The sequence below is a fragment of the Amblyomma maculatum genome, chromosome 6 (genome assembly GCF_055883805.1).
Source record: "Amblyomma maculatum isolate TAMU_Amacu chromosome 6, ASM5588380v1, whole genome shotgun sequence".
Taxonomy (NCBI): domain Eukaryota; kingdom Metazoa; phylum Arthropoda; class Arachnida; order Ixodida; family Ixodidae; genus Amblyomma; species Amblyomma maculatum.
This window is the reverse complement of record NC_139349.1, coordinates 84,548,517-84,559,913: the sequence shown is the minus strand read 5'-3', so window position 1 is coordinate 84,559,913 and position 11,397 is coordinate 84,548,517. Positions and strand designations below refer to the sequence as shown.

At 43.7% G+C, this 11,397-nt stretch overlaps 1 protein-coding gene across 3 annotated transcripts in view; it reads right to left on the bottom strand.

Annotated features, from left to right (window-relative positions):
* Positions 1 to 1,258: 1,258 nt before the first annotated feature.
* The window catches only part of LOC146186169 (uncharacterized), a 217,014-nt gene continuing 206,875 nt past the window's right edge, over positions 1,259 to 11,397 (bottom strand). For all 3 annotated transcript variants that reach the window (XM_084607068.1, XM_084607070.1, XM_084607069.1), the window contains exon 5: positions 1,259 to 9,717. The gene's annotated coding sequence lies outside the window, so the exon portion shown is untranslated. The remainder of the gene's footprint in view (positions 9,718 to 11,397) is intronic.

Sequence of the window (11,397 nt, the reverse complement as noted above, 5' to 3'; positions counted from 1 at the left end):
TGATGACATTGCCTTGCTAAGCAACTCGGGTGATGAACTGCAAATAATTATTGATGATCTAGACAGGAAAAGTAGAAAGGTAGGCTTGAAAATCAATATGCAGAAGACTGAGGTAATGTTCAACAGCCTCGGAAAGGAACAGCAGTTTACACTAGGTAGCGAAGCAATGGAAGCAGTAGGCGAATATGTCTACTTAGGACAGGTAGTAACCGATAATCCGGACCATGAAAAGGAAATAACAAGAAGAATACGATTGGGATGGAGCGCATTTCTCAAGCACACGCAGATTATGACTAGCAGCTTACCGGTATCGCTCAAGAGGAAAGTATACAACAGTTGCATCTTACCTGCACTCACCTATGGGGCTGAAACGTGGAGGCTAACCAAGAGAGTTCTACTTAAGTTGAGGACAACCCAGAGGGCTATGGAACGAAAAATAGTAGGGGTAACATTAAGAGATAGAAAGCGTACAGAGTGGGTCAGAGAAATAACTCAAGTTACCGACATTCTAGTGGACATTAAGAAGAAATGGACATGGGCAGGACATGTAGTGCGAAGAGAGGATAAGCGATGGTCGCTGAGGGTAACAAACTGGATTCCAAGGGAAGGAAAGCGTAGCAGGGGGCGGCAGAAAGTTAGGTGGGCGGATGAGATTAAGAAGTTCGCAGGGGTCAACATGGATGCAGTTAGCACAGAACCAGGTTAAGTGGAGAAATATGGGAGAGGCCTTCGCCCTGCAGTGGGTATAATCAGGCTGATGATGATGATTATGTATTCCCGGGTTCAGCCAACATAAACCACGCCTCCATGCTTTATTGTTTTACTTGATAGTGAGAAAGTGAACTTCAGTTGCGCTTGTTAATATAAATTGGCAGATAACGAAATTGTGCTCTCGTATTTTGCATAACCCTTGGGATCCGATTTTGTGCGCACGGACGAAGTTCGCAATGGGTAGTGTTTTGTAATTTGCGTCATATTTATACACATGGTGACACACGGAATAGCGGACCGTAGAACTTGCGTGACTGAAAAGTGTGCGCCGTGTATATGCGTGCACATGAGTTTCGTGTGCACGCACACACAGTTGATTAGCACCTTAAAATTATTCATGCGTTATTCTACCTGGAATGACGACGTGCTCGTATTCGGGTTGTAGAACATTTGCAAACAGTGCCAGCACGTTTTAACAAAAAGAAAAAATTGTGGTTTTAGGCATTCAGAAACAGATTTCTGGTCACAAGGAACTTGACAAACCAAAGAAAAAGAAACAACAACTTTATTTTTGTATACGAAACACCATTTTTACTCCAGTAGTATGTTACACTGTAGTCACACAACAGCAGTATAATAGTTATAATACACAAGTTCAAAAGACACACAGGCAGCGGGCATTCAAAAGGCGGAGTAGAAAATACTAGAGTTGCTTTTATCGGACAAGACAAAATAAAGAGCACCGTTGCTCTCTCCTAAATTTGAAAACCTATGTATGACAGAGGCGTATATCTTCTTAATGCCTTGTCCCATAAAAGCCAAGCCCAAATAACATCGCCAGATAGTTGCAAAAGGCATACAAAGTTCGCAGGAGAATTGAAACTGAACAAAAGAAGAGCCTGTTGGATTTATTCTCTTCATCTCGATAACGAAAAAGCAACATAAACGTGAATACCTTGATAAAAAAAAAAATCTAAATAAGTGTGCCACCGTCAAAGCACGCACATTGGACCTTGGCGATCAGACGCCTGTCAAGCCGCGCTTGTCAACGCTTTAAGCGTGGAGGGATTAGATATGGATCCGGTTTGTCATTTGCATGACGCGCTGACTCAGCTATTGACTGCATTCCGATTTGAATCCGTTTCACAAATAAAAAATTTGGCAAGCGCTTTAGAGTCGTTTGACGTTCCTTTCTGTATTGTTTTATGACATTAAAAATAGTTCGAAACTTTTAGTCTGCACAGGGTGAAGCGACGGGGGATCTTACACAAGTGTGAGTGCGAGTGACGTACGGCAGCAGTACGCCATTTAAAGAGGCGTAATTTGGTCACATAAAGGACGATGGAATAGAAGCTGCACAGTTTAGACGCCAAGAGTAACAAAACGCAAGAAAAACATCGCTTCGAGCACAGCTCGAACTAGAAGACACCCTGGTTTGTCCGAAGTACAACTAGACCACTGACTTCTGGCGTTTTTTTTTTTTCGTCAAAAGTAGTGAACTAGCAACATGTGAATCGACCATCAAACATGAACAACGTCACAACATCGAAGCAGCTTTGATGTGTATACGGGGCAGTGGTTCGTGGTTTATATTACAAAGCGGCTATAAGTCTTCTTCCTTGTCAAGTATGTTTTTGAAGCAGTCCGGGATAATAAGCATAATCGCTTAGATGAGAGTAATGACCATGGGATGTACAAGAGGCGCACGCTGAGCAAGATAGCACTCTCGTCAATTCGTTACTGCAACCCTCGGAGTTCTGAAATGAATCACCAGACGAGGCCTCACTTTGTTTCTGCTCGGCGAAGTGATGAAATGGACAGCGCGAAATATAGCGCAAACATCGAGTTAATTATCAATATATACTCTTTTAATTTTCAGCAATGCACGTACAGCCTGTTTGTCACCTGCACTAAATGAAAAGAATGCACATTTCTTTTGTTTTCAGAGATGTAGCCCCTAACATCGTAGTTACCAGTTTTTGAAGCCATGCGCGCATATTGTGTCGTTTAGGTATGTAAAAGTGACGTGCCGTTTTGCCTTCTTTTCTGAAAATAAGTCTCCCCTTCATCACTGCGAAGCAACCTCATATTTATCGCTGGTGCAATAAATTCTCGCAAATTGTTTCTTCCGCGATACCTGCAACGTTGCTGTAACCACGCTGTTCAGTTATAAATGAATGCTAGGTTTAATCAATTCTTTTTTTTTTTTTTGCGAGTTTATACAAAAGAGCGAAATAGTGAAGACAGCATTTTTGGAATTAACGGCTTCAAAGACCCCGATTTTGCACTGTGTAAAAAACGCGCATATATAACCAGTCCGTCATGATTTACTTTACTTTCTGGTGTTGTACGAAACTATCATACAGTAAGCATCTCCAGCTTGCAGTTTTTAAATTCCCATTGAACTAGCATCATAATCTGATAAGCGTAGGTTTAGTCAGAACAGTGTTACGCTTAGTCAGAACAGTGTTGGACTGCCATGCTAACTAAGTGCGGTGCTTAGCCACCATGTATGAAGGTGAGGGTATGCATGCATGTTGGGTTGCAGTTTTTGTAGTATGACGACAGTGCTTATCCCGTATGTAAACAGCACACATGATGGAATTTCCTGACATTCATATGTAGTGATCAAGAGTTGATCCCAATACTGAGACGTCCCATATACAGACCGTTTTCACGAGCAGGCAGGAAGTAAGTGGCATTCCCTTTCTCCCTTCTCGCTGGCGGCAGCCGAGCGGCAATATGGCGGCGCGCCCACGTGAAAACGGCCTGCAGGGTTTACTGTGCGTTTCTTAGCGAACAAAATGCGCTGAGAGGCGTACGGTGGGCAGTTTTGACAAGTTTCCAACCTGACATCACAACGAAGGGAGCGAAAAGAAGCATGGGGGAACAACAAATTAGGAACATTCTATCTTATTGGTGTGCAGCACGTCTTCTATGAACAGGCGGACAATATAGACACTTCACATACACACGAGCACAGCACGCTTCTTCATACACTGATAAAACTGGACACATCAAACACATTTCAAGGACCAGCTTGAAGACTTACTTTACAATGCTGTAGTGATATGCAAGGTGCCTTAGTTGTTGGCAATAATACAAGGGTCCTTCACAACTCGGTTATTTTTGAAGAGACAAATGGTGGCGCGTTATTTTGTGGTTAAACTTGACGAAGAGCGGGTAGTTTGTGGACTAGCCATTCACACTCTTGATCCAATAGATATGCTGTCTGTTTTACACGTAGATAAAACACGATATGGCAAACACGCAAAACAACGCGCAAGTTTTTACAGCGCTGACGAAAAATAAAGTCAACAGTAGACAACGGTGCCCGAACTCTGTTCTTTCATTCACAACTGACAATGGTTTACGAGAGAGCAAGCAACTGATAATGGCAATGGAATTCAGCCGATAGATAAAAAAAATAATCATGGAGGCATTAATCGTGAATTTATTTAGGGACAGTAGCAAAGTCTTCACAAGAACGCACCACATATCAGTGCGTATCAAAGCAAGATTTACCCACGTTCCTAACTTTGTTAAACTTAAACAAAACGAAGCAAACAAAAACTAACGCTAAGCAGTAGGGTACGTTTAATTTTTCTCTCGTAGGAAGTGTCGTCCCAGAGTGAATGCCTCATGGCGACGCAGCGGCTCGCCGCAATGACGCGCTGAACCACGTGATTCGCCATCGTGCTTCGAGATACCGCCCAGGCTAAGCGATAATTTGAATCTCCACGTGCGGGCGATAGCGCTCGTGTTACGGAATTAGATCCAAGCGTCTAGAGCGAGTGAGTAAAGAAGCAGAACCGGAAATCAAGTATAACCGCGCCATGTACACATGATTCTTTACACATGCACACGATGTTTCACACAATCGTCACCATCCACAAAAACCACTCTTTTTCAAATACTCTTAACGTGCTACTTAAACTGTACAACAATTGACACCTATACAGACTCATCTCCCAGACCTCCTACTCTGAAAGTATTCGCACACTGCCCAAGGAACCTATATGGCACGCTATTGCTCCGCGCCGATAAAAAGCTCCATGATCAGCGGCTCAAAAAAAACGGGTCAAATATACACAGAATTAGCTCATTTTAGTGCTGCGTCGTACTCTCTGTAAGCGTGAATATCCCTCAACCTCGCTATTTTTTAGCACATTACGCGAAAACATCTGTACAGCATTGGCCGCGAACATGTGCTTACATCGCGCAGAAGACGCTCGATCTAAAATCGCGCGCATCGCGTATCAGTGGCAGCAAGCCTCGTCAGAGGGCATTCTCCGGCAACTATCCGTTATAAAGAAGCTCCTGTACAAAAGTCTCATTTATATCACACGCGCGGTGGTCAAAACCAGCTCGAGGGCAAAAAGAATGCATAGCTCCTGTCTGTATAAAGTTCACTTTCCAAAACTCTATTTGCGCTCGCGCCTTTTCAGGACTATACTTAGTAGGATCCTTATATCACAGTCGCCAGGGCTCGGTTGCAGTAAAGCAAAGTATATAAGCTAGGCTCACCTTTAGCGCGGCGTTGGCACAAATTGTTTACCTTTTCCATCAGCATATCTTAGGCTGACCTTCAACGTGGCGTTGACACAAATTGTTTACCTTTTGTAAACATATCGGCGGAGCCACGACAGCATGATAAAAAAAAATTATAAAAAAAAAAAGCTTTCCGCATTACTGAAGTTTCCACTCTCGGTTTGGTTTGTGGGGTTTAACGTCCCAAAGCAACTCAGGCTATGAGAGACGCCGTAGTGGAAGACTCCGGAAATTTCGACCACCTGTGGTTCCTTAACGTGCACTGACATCGCACAGTACACGGAGTTTCTACTCTCCTCCAAGAGCCGCGTAGCAAAGGAAAAAGAAAACAAACAACGTATGTGGTTCTTAGCACTGTGTTGAAGATGAGCCTGTCTTATGCATTGTTCCCGTAACCGAGCTCTTGTCTTCGTTTAATCTGACCTCTCCTCTCTTACACATCTGCATAGGCAATGACTGAAGACTTTTGCACGTTAAGCCATCGTCACCCGGTCTCCTGAATGCACTTGTCTTCGCTCCTGACGGGTAAACCTTGAATACTTTATGCGCCGGAATAGCAAGGACAGCTGTCATCTGATGACGAAGGCCTCCCGCTGCTCCCTACACGTCTATCACAGTTCGTGGCCACACCCATCTCCTGTGTGCACATGGCCATCCAAAGAGGCGTGAATAAAACCCAGAATTACTGCACAACACTGCCATGGTGATGATGATGATGACCTTGTTTTCTTTTTCTTTTTTTCTCTCTTGAATTAGGACTAAAAAGATATGGCGGCAGGAATTTTGACGTGTGATATAGAACTGCATCGTGCTTCGTTTATCCTCTGTTCTCTTGGTTTATTGCGCTACTGAGGCAACGCACAGCGTTATTGCTGTGAGTTCTGTGATAGATTCGATAATAATAACAATAATAATAACAGTAATAATAAAAATTGTCCTTCTGACCGTCTTACTTGGTCTGTAGAATGTTAAAACAGAAAGAAACTTTTCACACTACTTGTTTCGAATTTGAGCCTCGGTAAGAGAACCGATTCATTTGATTACAAAGCCAGATCGACGACGGGATTCGGAACAGTGGCGGCGGTTTAAAAAAAAATGTTAAGCTATGTTTGATGTCGGTATGTGCACACAGAGAGACAGTGCATTTGCAACCTTCATCATCAAAATTGCACTTCGGGTTTCGTATTTTTCAGAACATGGTATGCACTCTTCTTTGTTAAGCATGCTAACGCAATTTTTCAATACCTATCACGCCCAAACATTTGCCTTCTTGAGAATTAAATGGTTCTATCTGCGGGTACGAAGGGTGAAAAACTGTTTCTATAGCTGGCAGTTCGTTATATGCGGAGACGCCTGTATCGCTCACAGTGAGTATTTTCTTCTTGAAAGCCGTACATAGATAGAGAAGTGAAGCCTTAAGTCTTGCGCAATTAACCTAGACTGATTCCGTACATTTTTGTCGACAAAATCTATCTGTCATTTATTGCAGTTAAGGTATACAGGTGAAGAACGACGAATCGCAAACTGAAAGCGAAGATTTTAGCTGCCTTACAAAAGCAAGAATATTTTACGAAAAACGAAGTAAGAATACTTCTTTTGTCGCCAGTATTCACATAGTTGAAAATAACGGGTTTTACCGCGATACGTGAACCGCCAGCACCAAAACGAAGCTCTCCACCGAGCGTTAAATTCAAAGCAGTGCCACTGGCTTCTGGTTGAAGTCACTATGCGCTGCGTACCTGTAACGAACTCCGAAACGCTGGGCAGATCATGCGTATACTCGTAATAGAACTGCATTTTAAATCACGCCCCATGTGATTTGGACAAACACACTTAACACGCTGTTTCAACCCGCTAAATTTATAGTTGTTCTTAATAAGCTAACACGAGCACGCGTACTTGCGCGGAAGAGATTTTCCGGTCATGAGTCTACTTGACAGACCTCGAAACAATTCACTCATCCTCATTTTTTATTACTTTACACTTAGCAAGGCATGACTGTAAAAAAACCTATCGTAGCAAAATACCATGATCACGCATCGTATCCTTCGTCTCCTTTCACGGACGATCTAATAATAAAACGCTTCGCAATAATACAAGCAGTCAGTGTACAAAACTAGTTCAATCTTCAAACAAGCCAGCGCGTCCTATGAGGGTGTTTCATTGCGCTTAAGCTGAGCACATTTTTTCACGATACGCATGACTTAAAACTAAGCTCTCTGTTCCTTCTGTTCACACGGAAATTGCGATCGAGCTTGTTTTCAGCTGCCACCCAAAGCAGTGCGTAGTACACTTTATAGACGATTTCGAGGCTCTGACTTTTCTTAACAAATGAGATGTTCACGGCAACAATGTATTGGCTCACTCATATTTCCCTTCAAATGAAGAGCTGAAGATATCAAGACGAATATGTCACAAACTTAGTCAAAAGCAGAGCTTTGAGAAGACATTAACATGTATTTTTCATCTTGAGCAGGAAGTTACTGACCTGAGGTTGTTAATAACCCTGCATGCTTAAATTTGTAGATTCCAGACGTGATACTTCCCGATGGTATTATTATTTGGGCTAAGGGTCAATTATTTTAGTTTTTGCTGTACGCATAGGAAGAAAGCTAGCAAACTGGTTCCGAAGCGCGGTTTTAGTTTCATTGCATGCTCACCACCATGCTATTTTGTACACACTAGTGGATATCTAGAATTTTCTTGTTCCAGATTCTTTTGTACGTGATATGGAAATACGTTAGAGTGGAAGTAGCAGACTCGTCGTCTAAACGGTTGATTACGTGCACTCATAACGTGCATATTGACATAGGTCGGCCAAATTTATCGCCGCATCGTACGAGCGTCGACCGATGGCCGCGCGTCATCAAGGCGCCCACAAAGAGGTCAGCATTAGCGTGACACAAATGGTGACTTGAACTCTCAAATGGTGAAAATACCCTTGCCGGTTTTGTGGTTCAGCACAGCGGAAGGGGCTGAAATGCCGACAGGTCGACGCTTGCGTGCGACGTTCAAAAACTGACCTTTCGTATACACGCTACCTCTCTTAATGCAGGAATCACGAATTCAACAAAATAAGCACGCCATTTTTTGCCCAGCTTGGTAGACTTTTCATCATAGAACATACTATACCGGGTACATACCTCTTGCATATAAACAAAGGGAAGATTTTGTGACAAAATTGACCACTGATGACGTCTTATTAGCACTTATGACAGACGTACTAGACTTTGCATAAACACCACAACGTACCTTGCATCCGGTTGTCTGAAGTCTGACGTGCAAACATATTTACTGTTACACAGACGCACGCTGCCACACATCTGACCCCCTTTTCTAACAACAGCCTACTGGAGGTGAAAAATACAAAACCACTCACACTTTGTCTTACAAACACGACTCGGCGAATTTGTTACCCCTAATTTATAAAGGAGAAATAGCGTAGAAAGTGTACTGTTACAATACTATGCAACCAGCCGTTGTCACATTAGCGTGAACTTGTTTAACGCCTAACCGTTTTTTTTTTTCTTTTACCGGCCAAAACTGCGGTTTCATGTTAAGCTGTGAAACATTAAACCGTCTCGCTGAGCAATTCCTACAAGTTGCGCCGAATATAAGTTCTTCCTAAATTTACCTGTACTCAGCAACATTTTCGACAAAAGTGGACCTATTAAGCTTGATGCCGAGTGGAGAACGCGTACAGAGACCGAACAATCTTGCTTATTAAATTTCGCTCCGCCACGCATGCCCTTCGCTTATGTGTATGTCTCTTCTGTAGCTGCGTGCAGAGTACCTACGTACATACACACGCACACCTCTCCCCCACAGATCTCACTGCCTCGGTCATTCTTTCAATTGAAATAGAACAAAACGCAATGCATGCACACACAAAACTGCTATGAATTACACAAACTATATGCAAATGAACAAACTTAAGCTTCTCGCGCATCAGGGTGCCATTTGCACCCCAGTCGAAACAACAGGAACAATTTAAACCACTTGTGTGTGTCTACACGTACACTCACTACTTGTCCCACAAAAAACAGGGTGAAAGAAAGGAGCTTAAAAGAGGTCCTAGTTATTTGAACAGTCCGTCTCCACAGACGTTCTGCCGTATGAAATCCGCGTAAAACTGCTCTTGGTGTCGACGCATAACGAAGCTCGGGGACGAGAAGCTCCAAGTCGTGGATGGGAACTGGACTTGACCTTAGTTCTCAGGAAGATCCAGCGGTCACTGGCGATCATCTTTCTTGAGTGGCGTTTTCGTAGATGCGGAAGCTTCGGTGGGGTTGCGTTTCAATTATACTTGAACATTATTAATCAGCAGGTAGCCTTTAATTAATCTCTGAGCACTGCGACGGATCCGGACGACCTAATGGAGATAGCAGCCACTTGCTCTGCATTCATTTTTTTTTTTCCCTTTCAGCCCGGAGAGACGCGTCGTCCAAGCAGCGCCTGAAATGAAAGACAAATGAAAGCCTTATTTAAGTCAAGCGCGCACAGCACACAGTACTGAGCAATGTCTCCGTTTATCCTATTTGAGCGACGCCGGAGTATACCTCAGAGCACTGCTGAAAACTAGCGTCCAAAGCCTAAGGTCTGATCTATAAAACTGCGAGATTTTCTTCTGCTTCTCTTGCGGCTTAGCTGTTATACAATGTTTTAAAAGCATAAAACGGTTGGGTAGTGTATGCGCATATGCACTATCATATCATGCTCAGGAGTCAGCGAAAAGTTGAGTTTTCCCCAACAGTTATGATTGGTTTTCAATTCAGCGTAACCTGCAAACTCGGCATAGAACACAAATTAATTTGATTCATCCGATGTGTCCATTATGACCTATATGACACAACAACGCGACGCGCGACATCCAGTGACCATATACGAGCTCAGTGGGCCGAGAAAAGAATTAACGCTTATTTCGCCAGACAGGTGCTGTACACTCTTGAACAGATGTATTCTCAAAGGTTTGGGTTCACTCCAACAGACCTTCTGGTCTATTTATTGCATCGAGAGGGTATGAAAGGTTTATCAAGTTTAAAGGTGTGTAAATTTAATAATTCTATTATCGTGCAGTGCTTAAAACACTTTCATAGACGTCCCGAAGGCGTACCCCGTGTAGACTGTGAGTGCATTCCCCCCGCCCTCCCCCTCAAGTTTTTTTGGGCACTGTAAAGAAGTGAATAACGTAGAGCTTGGCAGACAACACTACTACGAGTCTTTGCAAACCGTACAGCGCTCACCAGGAAGATAAAAGGACTACGGAACGAACTACGTTCGGCTTGCAGATGGCCTCATATTGATGTGTGTCCAGTAAGTATAAATACTTGCATTGCAAAGCGTAGAATGTCTCGGGTTCTTTTTTTCTTTTCTTTTTCGAGGCAGCAAGCTCGTATATTTCGCGAGACGAAGTCTGAAACCATGCGCCCGAACTACAGGCAGCAGCAGAAAGAGAGAGTCGGACATTTACAGCACACGTGTCTTTCGCTCCTTTCGCGCGCTGGCTACTTCACAGATATCTTAGAACAAAGGAGACACTTGAGAGAATCATCGTCTCTCCGTACGCTATGGTTATTCGGACTGTGTTTTCTCTGTTCTTTTTATTCCCTACGGTTTCTGAATGCGCGTCCTTCGGTACGTGACCAACGCGGCAAGGCGAGAGATTCTTCGAAACAATTTTTTTTTTACGATTTTTTTTTTTTTTTTTTCGTGCGCTAAGTGCAGCGCCATTCCCATGTTGTTGCTCCTTTGTCGTGCCGCGCTGCTGTTCAATAGGACGTCCACATTCAAGCAAGAGTGGCCTGTTCTCGAGGCGAGAACACCAGCCAGCCTGAGCCCTTCGACCTTCCTTCCCATTAGCCCCGAGGAACATTACACCCTCCCGCACCCATAAAAGACGAACAATGCCAAGCACGGCCCGCGTTGCGAGTCGGACGAGGAGCGGGGACGAGCGACGGAAATAGCAAAAAAAAAGAAAAGGAAAAGAAAGATCCTTGGCGTGGGGTCATAATAAAAGATGGCCCTCAGGTATTCGCTGAAACCACTACATGTGCCTACACGTTTTGGCATATACAACCTTAGCGGTGACCGACGCGAGGACGACTGCGGCGCGCCGAGAATGCCGAGGCACCGAAT